The sequence below is a fragment of the Coregonus clupeaformis genome, chromosome 34 (genome assembly GCF_020615455.1).
Source record: "Coregonus clupeaformis isolate EN_2021a chromosome 34, ASM2061545v1, whole genome shotgun sequence".
In the NCBI taxonomy this organism is placed as follows: domain Eukaryota; kingdom Metazoa; phylum Chordata; class Actinopteri; order Salmoniformes; family Salmonidae; genus Coregonus; species Coregonus clupeaformis.
This window is the reverse complement of record NC_059225.1, coordinates 44861101-44876529: the sequence shown is the minus strand read 5'-3', so window position 1 is coordinate 44876529 and position 15429 is coordinate 44861101.

Sequence of the window (15429 nt, the reverse complement as noted above, 5' to 3'; positions counted from 1 at the left end):
TACTGCTAAAGCAACACTCGAGTGGTTTAAGGGGAAACATTTAAATGTATTGGAATAGCCTAGTCAAAGCCCAGACCTCAATCCAATTGAGAATCTTTGGTATGACTTAAAGATTGCTGTACACCAGCGGAACCCATCCAACTTGAAGGAGCTGGAGCAGTTTTGCCTTGAAGAATGGCCAAAGATCCCAGTGGCTAGATGTGCCAAGCTTATAGAGACATACCCCAAGATATTTGCAGCTGTAATTGCTGCAAAAGGTGGCACTACAAAGTATTGACTTTGGGGTGGTGAATAGTTATGCACGCTCAAGTTTCTGTTGTTTTGTCTTATTTCTTGTTTGTTTCACAAAATAAAATATTTTGCATCTTCAAAGTGGTAGGCATGTTGTGTAAATCAAATGATACAAACCCCCAAAAAATCAATTCTAATTCCAGGTTGCAAGGCAACAAAGTAGGAAACATTCCAAGGGGGGTGAATACTTTCGCAAGCCTCTGTTTGTCTTTGACTTGTAAATTGGTGGCCGAGTTACAGAGCACGCTATGTAGAGCATGTGAGGGCTTAATGAAAGACATCCGAGAGAATAGGGCTATGATCCCAGCTGTGCCTCCTCTTTGAGACAATGGTCATTCTAACGCATACTACTTTGAAGCTACTTCTCTTTGATGTGAATAAAGAAAGAGATGGGACACCAAAGACTTCACTTAACTAGATTACTGACGACCAGGCAGACAACCCAATCCCAAATTCCTTTTAATAGGATACTGTATACAGTGGGGAGAACAAGTATTTGATACACTGCCGATTTTGCAGGTTTTACTACTTACAAAGCATGTAGAGGTCTGTAATTTTTATCATAGGTACACTTCAACTGTGAGAGACGGAATCTAAAACAAAAATCAAGAAAATCAAATTGTATGATTTTTAAGTAATTAATTTGCATTTTATTGCATGACTTAAGTATTTGATACATCAGAAAAGCACAACTTAATATTTGGTACAGAAACCTTTGTTTGCAATTACAGAGATCATACGTTTCCTGTAGGTCTTGACCAGGTTTGCACACACTGCAGCAGGGATTTTGGCCCACTCCTCCATACAGGCCTTCTCCAGATCCTTCAGGTTTCGGGGCTGTCGCTGGGCAATACGGACTTTCAGCTCCCTCCAAAGATTTTCTATTGGGTTCAGGTCTGGAGACTGGCTAGGCCACTCCAGGACCTTGAGATGCTTCTTACGGAGCCACTCCTTAGTTTCCCTGGCTGTGTGTTTCGGATCGTTGTCATGCTGGAAGACCCAGCCACGACCCATCTTCAATGCTCTTACTGAGGGAAGGAGGTTGTTGGCCAAGATCTCGCGATACATGGCCCCATCCATCCTCCCCTCAATACGGTGTAGTCGTCCTGTCCCCTTTGCAGAAAAGCATCCCCAAAGAATGATGTTTCCACCTCCATGCTTCACGGTTGGGATGGTGTTCTTGGGGTTGTACTCATCCTTCTTCTTCCTCCAAACACGGCGAGTGGAGTTTAGACCAAAAAGCTCTATTTTTGTCTCATCAGACCACATGACCTTCTCCCATTCCTCCTCTGGATCATCCAGATGGTCATTGGCAAACTTCAGACGGGCCTGGACATGCGCTGGCTTGAGCAGGGGGACCTTGCGTGCGCTGCAGGATTTTAATCCATGATGGCGTAGTGTTTTACTAATGGTTTTCTTTGAGACTGTGGTCCCAGCTCTCTTCAGGTCATTGACCAGGTCCTGCCATGTAGTTCTGGGCTGATCCCTCACCTTCCTCATGATCATTGATGCCCCACGAGGTGAGATCTTGCATGGAGCCCCAGACTGAGGGTGATTGACCGTCATCTTGAACTTCTTCCATTTTCTAATAATTGCGCCAACAGTTGTTGCCTTCTCACCAAGCTGCTTGCCTATTGTCCTGTAGCCCATCCCAGCCTTGTGCAGGTCTACAGTTTTATCCCTGATATCCTTACACAGCTCTCTGGTCTTGGCCATTGTGGAGAGGTTGGAGTCTGTTTGATTGAGTGTGTGGACAGGTGTCTTTTATACAGGTAACGAGTTCAAACAGGTGCAGTTAATACAGGTAATGAGTGGAGAACAGGAGGGCTTCTTAAAGAAAAACTAACAGGTCTGTGAGAGACGGAATTCTTACTGGTTGGTAGGTGATCAAATACTTATGTCATGCAGTAAAATGCAAATTAATTACTTAAAAATCATACAATGTGATTTTCTGGATTTTTGTTTTAGATTCCATCTCTCACAGTTGAAGTGTACCTATGATAAAAAATTACAGACCTCTACATGCTTTGTAAGTAGGAAAACCTGCAAAATCGGCAGTGTATCAAATACTTGTTCTCCCCACTGTATATTAGTTGCTGGCTGTGACATTGCTGTCTTTATTCAATATGTCAAATGGCTTTTGGGTTGCTGGGTAGAAATTGAACAGTAATTTCATTGGCTGTAATGTGTTTTTTAGACCATTTCTGACTTTTTGTTTCAACGTAGCATACTGTTATACATTTTGGACTACTGGAAAGCTGGAAAATAACGTAATTTTTCAAGGAACATAATCGGAACCTGGAACGTAAGTGATCCATAGTGTTCCGGAACAGAAGCATTATTTTAAAAGCATGGAACCGGTTAATAACGTTATTTTACATCACAGATTTATTTTGGGTCCCACAACAAAATGCAACAAAGCGCCTATGCAAAGCCCTCACTCTGTCAATCAGAAACGTATTCCAGTGTCTGCATGCAAGCTGAAAATATTTGCCTGTGTATGTTTAAGCTACCCGCCTTCAAACCGGTTCAGAACTTTATTTTGCTGGTCGGAAAAGTGGAACGAAACCAACAAAATAGTTGTTCTGTTCAGAACGCAACGACTGAAAAACAATTTCGATTCCAACCCCTGACACACACACACTAACACAGCCATTGTCCAGCGTTGTCAAAAATGTGTAATGTGAGGGCCTCCCGAGTGGTGCAGCAGTCTAAGGCACTGCATCACAGTGCTAGAGGTGTCACTACAGACCCGGGTTTGATCCCAGGCTGTGTTGCAGACCCATGAGGCGCCGTCCGGGTTAGGGGAGGGTTTGGCCGGCCGGGATGTCCTTGTCCCATCGCGCTCTAGCGACACCTTGTGACGGGCCGGTTGCATGCACTCTGACTTCGGTGGCCAGCTGTACGGTGTTTCCTCCGACACATTGGTGCGGCTGGCTTCCGGGTTAAGCAAGCAGTGTGTCAAGAAGCAGTGCGGCTTGGCGGGGTCGTGTTTCGGAGGACGCATGGCTCTCAACCTTCGCCTCTCCCGAGTCCGTACGGGAGTTGCAGCGATGGGACAAGACTGTAACTACCAATTGGGGAGAAAAAGGGGTAAAAAGTACAACAACACATTTTTTTTATTGAGTTACAAGAGGAGAGTACTGCTGTGTTTTCAGGAAAAGTTGAGCACTGGAAATTCCGATTTCACCCAAAGAGACAGTGATCCTGCTAACATCCCAGAGACTGTCTGTGACTGTGTCAAGCACCCAGCAAACCATGCCAGAGACTTATGCCTTCCTGACATCCCTGACAAACTACATCACAGAGGGCAATGGACATTCTTACCTGGTTAAATAAAGGTGAAATAAAAATAAATAAAAAAGCAATTTCCTGCCTTTAATTTGTCAAAAGTGGTGATGTAATGTACTCACAAGCCAGTTCCCATGGTATCGTTTACAGCACTTTATCCTACTTTCCCAGATTTCTATCTTTCTTTGCTCATCATTCTTTTTTTTGCCTTGCCATGCATGCAATTACTCCAGCCATTAGCATCTCTTCTCTCTGGCCTCCCGTCGGTGATATGCACCAGATCAAAGTCAAATGGAAGAAGGACTGAAATAGTGTCAAATGGAGGGAGGACTGAAATAGTCACAGTGTGACATGCATGTGATACAGACAGTTTATTCAATATTTCTTTACAAATATTAGAGAGAAGACAAACCGAGTCCTCTTTTAGCATTTTGAATGTCCTATTTAGTTACAGACAAACCGTGAAATCATGTCAGTAAAAATACAGGACATGATTCTTCCAGCAGAATCAATAACTTTCTAAGGGTATATTTTCAGTTCTCCCATGTCCTTGGTCACAGAAACACTTTTCTCTAAAGCTCGTCTACATTATTTTTCTTTATGACCTCCCTCGGTCTGCATCCCAAGCATCAACGTATGTACTGTAAAGTGTACATGTCTGTGCTGATCAAGGCCTTGCTAGTTGTTTGTGTGAAGTTGTGTTTTACCACTTTTAAAAAAGCCAAATGAACACATTGTGGTTGTTGTGTGGGAGAGATGAGTTCACCACCAAGGCTTACTGACATGCAGTTGTCAGAGGAGCTGTAGTCTACGGGTGATGTATGGCAGCAACCCTAGAAATTGAATAAAAAAGGCACACTTACTCCACAGCAATATGTCAAGCTGTGACACCCCAGTCTCCATCCCACCCCAGGATTAAAATACCATCCTCACACCATAGTAAATTTGTCATCATCAGTCTCCTTTAGCCTCCGCCGCTTTGTGGATGTTGTCATTGATTACTTGAATTCAGTCGGTTCCCTCTATGATGTGTGTGAGCCAAAGATACATCAATGTAATGTGAAATCAGTGAAATATATGCATTTAAGATAAATATGAATGTATTTATGATTTATGACAATCTAAACTTAAGTTTCACCTCTTTCAATCTAGTTCCCGTATCTGACACTATCAGTGCAGTCGTGGAGACAGACAGACATGGGTTTGACGCTAATGTAATCACCCCAGTGTGTTATGTTGTTTGAGGTTAATTGCATTAGCAGCTTCCAGATATGCCTCGTCCAGATCTGCTGAATAACAATAGCAGATCCTGCTTGGGTTGTTAGTGTGTCAGGTCACGGGGTTAATGGCTCTAAAGAGAGCTATAAATATATCGCCACAGCCATTAACACATGGGCCAACATGCCCTTGGTTGAACAATTATGTAAGCATTTCTAGCATTCAGCATCAAATCATTTTAAGACCCTGTATTGTAAGGGTCCCATATCAACAAATCACAACTACCAACAGTACATATCCAGTCTACTGGTGTTAGCTGTGAAACGAGCTGTGAGGCTAGCCAATATAAGTGAATCCAGTATAGACATTATAGAAATGGGTTAAATAATAATGTAGATCAGTACTAATCACCCTTAAACTGAATCCCTCAGATTATAAAAGGAGGAGAAGAGTACATCTCTATCTGTCGACCACACACACAGGATGAGATATAGAGAAACAGGTGGTACAGGAATGGATCATCAATGGACATACACACGCACGCACAAACACTGCTTGCACACACACGGACGCACATAACCACATACACTCTCATACACGCACATAGCCTACATACACATGCATGCAAATAAATACACACAAACGTACATATACACGTACACAGACACACATTTATAATTTCGTCTGCGCAACAGTCAATTCAGACTGTGGGGAATCGTGTAACTAGGCACGTTCTTTTCACCAAAGAGTGTGTTCCCTGCCTGCACCTCTTTCTCTGAAACCCTGCGGGAGCCTGGGAGAGGCTGCAGTCAGCAGTAGTTATTGTAGTCTTGTCTTTATCTATCTGGTGGTGGTGAGGGCTTCTATATGAAAGGGAATATATTTATGGAGCTTTTTCCTGCTGTTATATTGAAATGGCATTTTGTTTGAAGTTATTTTTGTGTCAGATAAACAAAATAATTGATAGAACTGAGTGAGAGTTAACATAAATGGTTGATGTGCCTAAGGCAAGGTTTTCAAATGGGCATTTACATTAAAACAAAAAAAAAATTGTGTGTGTTTATGCACATTGACTTCCTGTGTAAAGTTGAACCAATCAACGTTTATTTTACCCTTTTCAAACACAAGACTCCTCTATGCGTTTTGCAAAAGGCTCATGCTATCAAGGGCTCATGCTATCAAGGGGTTTTGTTTTCCCCCTCTCCTTTTGAAGTTCAGATGGTAACTCTGTTCTCCAGAGGCAACTTTTTAATTTCTATAGTGAGTCAGACCAAAAATAATTCAACTTATTTCTATCAATCTATTTGTTGATCTTTTTGTGTCAGGCTCGGTGAATCCAATCAGAATGCAGCCCTTAAGCCCTTTGACACCGCCAACAACAGTGTATGTTCTCCCGGTGTGTAAGCTGTCTATCAGATAATAGGAGACTCAACCTCTGCCTGCCTGCTGCGTCCTGATGGAGGTGGCCCTGGCCTAACGCTCTTACCTGATGGCCGCCATGCCCTGGCAGCCTTATCTCTACCCCGTCTCTCCCCGTCTCCTCCAGGGAAATCTCCCGAGAGCAGCTGCCCTTATCAATGTGCCTCTCCCAACCGCCTCCCATCCGACCCGCTCTCGATGACAGCAGCGCAGAGGATTCCGTAATCTGCCTAGACTTTAACGAAATTAAACCGCAGGCCGGTGCACCGGTACACCGGGGAGATGCAGCATCAGGGTAACGGACATTAATACAGTCGTGCATCTGCTGGAAATAAGCACCTAGAGACCAACCTGGCTTCTGTTATTGTTTCAGCCCTTCCACTCTCATTAAGAGTAAACAGAAAGGGAAGGTACAGAGGAATGTTTAAAGCAGAGAAATGACGAGTGACGCTGATGAACAGTTTACAGACATCACTCGTGACTTGACAAATTGTTGAGAACAATCAGTGTATATGAAGTCACAGGTGCTGTCTATTTTTCTCTCACCATTCTTTCTGGTTATTCATTAAAAAGCATCCTTGTCAAGAACACCATTTGTTTACCTCAAACCCACTGAAGTTTCAAGTTTAATTAGTCGTATGTACGGAATACGCATGGAATACTTCGTCCAACGAAATGCTTACAGTTTCCTTCTCGACAATGCAACAACAACAAGAAATAATAAAAGATAAGAATACGAACATAAAGTAAATGGCTCAGTGGAATAGAATGGCACAACTGGAGTAGAAGTGTGGCAAAATTGGCTAAAGTTCAAATCATCCATCCCACCATTACGCAAGTCCACAGAGAGGTTTTCAATTTCTCCTACTAGTATTGACGCTCTAGACATACACTACCAGTCAAAAGTTTAGACACACCTACTCATTCAAGGGTTTTTCTTTATTTTTCCTATTTTTACATTGTAGAATTATAGTGAAGACATCAAAACTATGAAATAACACATATGGAATCATGTAGTAACCAAAAAAGTGTTAAACAAATACGTGTATATATATATATTTTACATTTGAGATTCTTCAAATAGCCACCCTTTGCCTTGATGAAATCTTTGCACACTCTTGGCATTCGCTCAACCAGCTTCATGAGGTAGTCACCTGGAATGCATTTCAATTAACATGTGTGCCTTCTTAAAAGTTAATTTGTGGAATTTCTTTCCTTCTAATGCGTTTGAGCCAATCAGTTGTGTTGTGACAAGGTAGGGGGGTGGTATACAGAAGATAGCCCTATTTGGTAAAAGATCAAGTCCATATTATGGCAAGAACAGCTCAAATAAGCAAAGAGAAATGACAGTCCATCATTACTTTAAGACATGAAGGTAAGTCAATACGGAACATTTCAAGAACATTGAAAGTTTCTTCAAGTGCAGTGGCAAAAACCATCAAGCGCTATGATGAAACTGGCTCTCATGAGGACCGCCACAGGAATGGAAGAACCAGAGTTACCTCTGCTGCAGAGGATAGGGTCATTAGAGTTACCAGCCTCAGAAATTGCAGCCTAAATAAATGCTTCACAGAGTTCAAGTCACAGACACATCTCAAAATCAACAAAATCAGCGTGGCTACTGTTCAGAGGGGACTGTGTGAATCAGGCCTTCAAGGTCGAATTGCTGCAAAGAAATCACTACTAAAGGACACCAATAAGAAGAAGAGACCTGCTTGGGCCAAGAAACATGAGTAATGGACATTAGACCGGTGTAAATGTGTCCTTTGGTCTGGAGTCCAAATTTGAGATTTTTGGTTCCAACCGCTGGACCACAAGTTCTCAATGGAATTAAGGTCTGGGGATTGTCTTTGTGAGACGCGGTGTGGGTGAACGGATGATCTCTGCGTGTGTAGTTCCCACTGTAAAGCATGGAGGAGGAGGTGTTATGGTGTGGGGGTGCTTTGCTGGTGACACTGTGCAAGGCACACTTAACCAGCATGGCTACCACAGCATTCTGCAGTGATACACCATCCCATCTGGTTTGGGCTTAGTGGGACAATCATTTGTTTTTCAACAGGACAATGACCCAACACACCTCCAGACTGTGTAAGGGCTATTTTACCAAGAAGGAGAGGTATGGAGTGCTGCATCAGATGACCTGGCCTCCATAATCCTCCGATCTCAACCCAATTGAGATGGTTTGGCATGAGTTGGACAGCAGAGTGAAGGAAAAGCAGCCAACAAGTGCTCAGCATATATGGGAACTCCTTCAAGACTGTTGGAAAAGCATTCCAGGTGAAGCTGGTTGAGAGAATGCCAAGCGTGTGTAAAGCTGTCATCAAGGCAAAGGGTGGCTATTTGAAGAATCTCAAATATAAAATATATTTTGATTTGTTTAAAATTTTTTGGTTACTACATGATTCCATATGTGTTATTTCATAGTTTTGATGTCTTCACTATTATTCTACATTGTAAAAAAAAATATTAAAAATAAAGAAAAACCCTTGAATGAGTAGGTGTGTCCAAACTTTTGACTGGTACTGTACAGTCGTGGTCAAAGGTTTTGAGAATGACACAAGTATTGGTCTTCACAAAGTCGCTGCTTCAGTGTTATGAGATATTTTTGTCAGATGTTACTATGGTATACTGAAGTATAATTACAAGCATTCCATAAGTGTCAAAGGCTTTTATTGACAATTACATTAAGTTTATGCAAAGAGTCAATATTTGCAGTGTTGACCCTTCTTTTTCAAGACCTCTGCAATCCGCCCTGGCATGCTGTCAATTAACTTCTGGGCCACATCCTGACTGATGGCAGCCCATTCTTGCATAATCAATGCTTGGAGTTTGTCAGTATTTGTGGGTTTTTGTTTGTCCACCCGCCTCTTGAGGATCGACCACAAGTTCTCAATGGGATTAAGGTCTGGGGAGTTTCCTGGCCTTGTTCCCCGAGCCACTTAGTTATCACTTTTGCCTTATGGCAAGGTGCTCCATCATGCTGGAAAAGGCATTGGTCATCACCAAACTGTTCTTGGATAGTTGGGAGAAGTTGCTCTCGGAGGATGTGTTGGTACCATTCTTTATTCGTGGCTGTGTTCTTAGGCAAAATTGTGAGTGAGCCCACTCCCTTGGCTGAGAAGCAACCCCACACATGAATGGTCTCAGGATGCTTTACTGTTGGCATGACACAGGACTGATGGTAGCGCTCACCTTGTCTTCTCCGGACAAGGTGTTTTCCGGATGCCCCAAACAATCGGAAAGGGGATTCATCAGAAAATGACTTTACCCCAGTCCTCAGCAGTCCAATCCCTGTACCTTTTGCAGAATATCAGTCTGTCCCTGATGTTTTTCCTGGAGAGAAGTGGCTTCTTTGCTGCCTTTCTTGACACCAGGCCATCCTCCAAAAGTCTTCGCCTCACTGTGCGTGCAGATGCACTCACACCTGCCTGCTGCCATTCCTGAGCAAGCTCTGCACTGGTGGTGCCCCGATCCCGCAGCTGAATCAACTTTAAGAGACAGTCCTGGCGCTTGCTGGACTTTATTGGGCGCCCTGAAGTCTTCTTCACAACAATTGAACCTCTCTCCTTGAAGTTCTTGATGATCCGATAAATGGTTGATTTAGGTGCAATCTTACTAGCAGCAATATCCTTGCCTGTGAAGCCCTTTTTGTGTCAAGCAATGATGACGGCACGTGTTTCCTTGCAGGTAACCATGGTTAACAGAGGAAGAACAATGATTTCAAGCACCACCCTCCTTTTAAAGCTTCCAGTCTGTTATTCTAACTCAATCAGCATGACAGAGTGATCTCCAGCCTTGTCCTTGTCAACACTCTCACCTGTGTTAACGAAAGAATCACTGACATGATGGCAGCTGGTCCTTTTGTGGCAGGGCTGAAATGCAGTGGAAATGTTTTTTGGGATTAAGTTCATTTTCATGGCAAAAAGGGACTTTGCAATTAATCATGACATTCTGGAGTATATGCAAATCGCTATCATCAAAACTGAGGCAGCAGACTTTGTGAAAATTAGTATTTGTGTCATTCTCAAAACTTTTGACCACGACTGTACATCTTTTTTATCACTTAGTCATATCACATGGTAGGGTGCTGTAAACAATTAACGCATCTGTCTGAAGAGGAGAGAGAATGTGAGGGTTAGAGAGAAGGAAGATATGGTAGCCCTGAAGTGGTTTCTATTATTAGTAAGGCTGCTTCCCTACTGACTCCTTCTCTCTCCTCTATCGCTCTCTTCTCTCTCTCACCATCTGCCACCACAGGAGAAGGGAGACGAGATCTTTTAAATGTATAATAGGAAGGTGGGACCACACAAATACCTACATTGATGTAGAAATATAATTAGCTGTGCAGCACAAGCCAACAGTAGTATGTTGGAGAAGGCTACAGGGCATACAGGTAGGTTGAACCATACATTGTTATGTAGACCCAGGGGGAACTTGGACATTTGGAATTGTGGACAGATCATTTTAGCAACCGTCAAACCTCACTTGTAGAACAATTTCAGTCAGTGTCATCGATCAACGTGAAGATATTCTCAAATAATTTTTGAAATGTCCGTATCATACTGTGTCCTTACATCATCATGATGAGGGGTCATTAAGGGTCATCACTTAACATTCAGCATAACATCTCTTTTAGCTCGGGGGAGAACATCAGGATGAAAGATAACTTATTTTCCAAGGCAGGCAGGCAGGCAGAGAGAGAGAGAGAGAGAGAGAGAGAGAGAGTAAGGATGGATGGAAGGAGGGAGGGTCACACCTCTGTAGGTACAGTGAAGAGTTTGATTATTCTGAGGTCTGAGTCACTAAGCCTGGTTGTCTCGAAAACGGTGTTGCCAGGGACCCTCTGAACACATTAACAAAGCATTGTTACCTATCGCTCCACAAAAGCCATGGCCCTTGCAGAGCAAGGGAAACAACTACTTCAATGTTTCAGAGCAAGTGACGTCACTGATTGAAATGCTACTAGCAGTCACCACTAACTAGCTAGCCATTTCACACCGGTTACATTCACATTGGCTAGGTAGGGCTGGCTCCTGAGTCTCCTGCACTGTGACACCATCCTGCCAGGACCTAACATGATTAAGGCCTCAGGGCTGGAGGGGAGAGAGGTAGTGAGGTAGTGAGGTAGTGAGGTAGTGAGGGAGGGAGGGAGGGAGGGAGGGAGGGAGGGAGGGAGGGAGGGAGGGAGGGAGGGAGGGAGGGAGGGAGGGAGGGAGACTGCTAGAGAAAAAGTGTGAAATAGAGAGAGAGGAGTAGAGGGAGAAGGAAAGAGAGCGGGGTAGAGGGAGAAGGAGAGAGAGCGGGGTAGAGGGAGAAGGAGAGAGAGCGGGGTAGAGGGAGAAGGAGAGAGAGTGGGGTAGAGGGAGAAGGAGAGAGAGCGGGGTAGAGGGAGAAGGAGAGAGAGCGGGGTAGAGGGAGAAGGAGCAAGAGGGGAGAGAGAGAGAAGGAGAAACAGCACAGGCACCCACTGAGCAGATAATAAGCAGAACAAGAGGAAGAAATGAAGAGAAAGAGAAAGGGGGAGGGCAGCACAATGATTAACAAGCATGATATAAGAGTTTAGTGATTTGAAAAAAAAGAAAAGCGTTAGGATCTTTTCCAGCACACCATCTGTTTCAAGCTGCTGAGTTTTATCTCATGGAAGGCTTTCAAACTTCTTTAGCTATTTTGCCATGTTTTGCTTTGAGAAGCTCAATAAATATATAATATGTCTCTAATGTCCTGATCTCATTTTGATATTATTATGACCTTCCAATAGGTCACAACTGCATCAACAATGGACAACTCACACACACACTGTTCAATCAAAACGTGTTACTACAGTATTGGACTATTGATGGATACTCTTACATAAAAATAGCAGGAAGTATCAAATATCCCATCACCATTATTTGTCCCCTCTGGTATTTGGTCACATTTATTAATAGATGTAAATAAACTATAATGGTATTTTACCTCGTTGGAGCCGCTGGCCCCCTATCTATCGGAGCCATAGTGTCTAGTGTCTGAACATGTACAGACACAGGCCAAAAGTGCTCCATCCCCTAGCGCTCCAATGCCATCTAAACACACACACACACACAGCCACATTGTTTTTCAGAAGTACAGGCTCCTCCTAACCTAGCTCCATGCTGTATTATAAAGTGCAATTTGTTTGATCACACATATACACTACCGTTCAAAAGTTTGGGGTCACATACAAATGTCCTTGTTTTTGAAAGAAAATCAGTTTTTTGTCCATTAAAATAACATCAAATTGATTAGAAATACAGTGTAGACATTGTTAGTGTTGTAAATGGCTATTGTAGCTGGAAATGGCTGATTTTTAATGGAATATCTACATAGGCGTACAGATGCCCTTTATCAGCAACCATCAGTCCTGTGTTCCAATGGCACGTTGTGTTTGCTAATCCAAGTTTATCATTTTAAAAGGCTAATTGTTCATTAGAAAACCCTTTTGCAATTATGTTAGCACAGCTGAAAACTGTTGTGCTGATTAAAGAAGCAATAAAACTGGCCTTCTTGAGACTAGTTGAGTATCTGGAGCATCAGCAATTGTGGGTTCGATTACAGGCTCAAAATGGCCAGAAACAAATAACTTTCTTCTGAAACTCGTCAGTCTATTCTTGTTCTGAGAAATGAAGGCTATTCCATGCAAGAAATTGCCAAGAAACTGAAGATCTCGTACAACGCTGTGTACTACTCCCTTCACAGAACAGCGCAAACACCAGTCTCAACGTCAACAGTGAAGAGGCGACTCCGGGATGCTGACCTTCTAGGCAGAGTTGGAAAGAAAAAGCCATATCTCAGACTGCTCATCTTAATCTTTTATTTTTATTGGCCAGTCTGAGATATGGCTTTTTCTTTGCAACTCTGCCTAGAAGGTCAGCATCCCGGAGTCGCCTCTTCACTGTTGACGTTAAGACTGGTGTTTTGCAGGTACTATTTAATGAAGCTGCCAGTTGAGGACCTGTGCGGTGCCTGTTTCTCCAACTAGACACTCTAATGTATTTGTCCTCTTGCTCAGTTGTGCATTAGAGCCAGAATAGCCGTTTCCAGCTACAATAGCCATTTACAACATTAACAATGTCTACACTGTATTTCTGATCAATTTTATGTTATTTGAATGGACAAAAAAATTGCTTTTCTTTCGAAAACAAGGACATTTCTAAGTGACCCCAAACTTTTGAACGGTAGTGTACATCTGGAGAACCATGTACCTCAGTTGGTAGAGCACGGCGCTTGCAACGCCAGGGTTGTGGGTTTGCTTCCCACGGGGGACCAGTATGAAAATGTATGCACTCACTACTGTAAGTCACTCTGGATAAGAGCGTCTGCTAAATGACAAAAAAAAAGAACATGAGATACATAAAGAATTCCTATTGATTTTCTTCCTTTTAATAAGAATAGGGTGCATTTCTTGTAATATGATTCATATGAGGGTCATCTCTGTGCAGAATGATGAATGAGTGTGGTACAGAATATGTTTATTTGAGCTTCATCATGCTGTTATCCAGCGTGGCTACTGTACAGTAAGTGCACCGTGAATGGAGAATGGTTGAGGACACTGTCATTGGGACTCATTGTCTAAATCTCTCAGACATAGGCCCTTACATTATTCAATCTATTACCATATTACATTTTGCTTCTAAGGGAAACTTCGCACAGGATGATTAGAGGTAGAATTTTAAAGAAAAATATATAGGAGCAGGACATGTCTGTGAGTTGGAAGTGCTACACTCAGGTATGCTATTCTGACAAGACATGTTCAGACACATTTCATGACCATCGCTTTGAAATATGACATATTTTCCACTATACTGCTTGACTCATTCATGAGAAGAAGTGGAAAAAGACACCTGCCTGCCTTATATATATATATACATATTCCCTGCTTACAGTAGAGCCAGCTGGCTAGCATTGCCTCCTATTTGTCAGATTGATTCACTGAAGTTCAATAAGAAATTAACTGCAACATTTTACCACGAAATGCCGATAAATCTCTGGCATAGCTTGTCGAATGGTTTATTCACCAACACTCCTCTCTCGCACGCATGCTTACACAGGCACACAGGCACACAAAACACATGCACAAACACACACACGACACACACACTCACACTCCTCCAGCCCTTTGATTACTTCTGACTACGGTGGCATCTTCCTGGCTCATGAACTCCATGTTCTCTTTGACCCCAAGCCTTAGAGGGCTGAGTACTTGAGTTACAGTTAAGTCAGTTACACTACTCAGTAGTACTGTTCACTTTTGTCATATTTTTGTCCCATCCCTCTAACTGGTTAAGGTTTCACAATATTTCTGTTCACAAAATTCACTCAAAACATCCTCTTCTCCCTATTTTGTTCAGAGGCCCTCTTATTTTCTGAAGTCCTTCACTCCTCTCATTGTGTGCGTCCCAAATGTCACCACATTCCCTCTATAAGTGCACTAGTTAGTGCACTATATTAGGGTAGGGTGCCATTTTGAACGCAGACCTTTTTTGAGGTACCACTGAAACCGTTGCGGTACCACTAAAACCGTCCACTCCTCCCAGTGTCCCACCCACATCCACCGCAACCATCCAGCAACATTATTTACAACAAAAACAGGGCCACAAAACCAATTAGTATCTGTCTAACATTGCCTGTCCAGTAGAATGCATTGAGGCATACATCACCTCTATGTCTTACCATGTAGCACTGGAACAAGCTATTTGTCACACTGCCAGAACCTTTTATTGTTTTGTAAAGAGGGTCAAAAAGTGACTGAAATCATCCACATAAACTATTATAATGGAGACATTTTAACACATATTTATTAATACACCTTACTCATCTTGTGAACTCAAGTGTGACAGTAAATGATGCTAAAAGCTATCCATTCAAGTAGATAAATACATCTACAGTGAGGGAAAAAAGTATTTGATCCCCAGCTGATTTAGTACGTTTGCCCACTGACAAAGAAATTATCAGTCTATAATTTTAATGTTAGGTTTATTTGAACAGTGAGAGACAGAATAACAACAAAAAAATCCAGAAAAACGCATGTCAAAAATGTTATAAATTGATTTGCATTAATGAGGGAAATAAGTATTTGACCCCCTCTCAATCAGAAAGATTTCTGGCTCCCAAGTGTCTTTTATACAGGTAACGAGTGTCACGCCCTGGCTCTGGGGACTCTTAAGGGTTGAGCCAGGGTGAGGATTTTTCTAT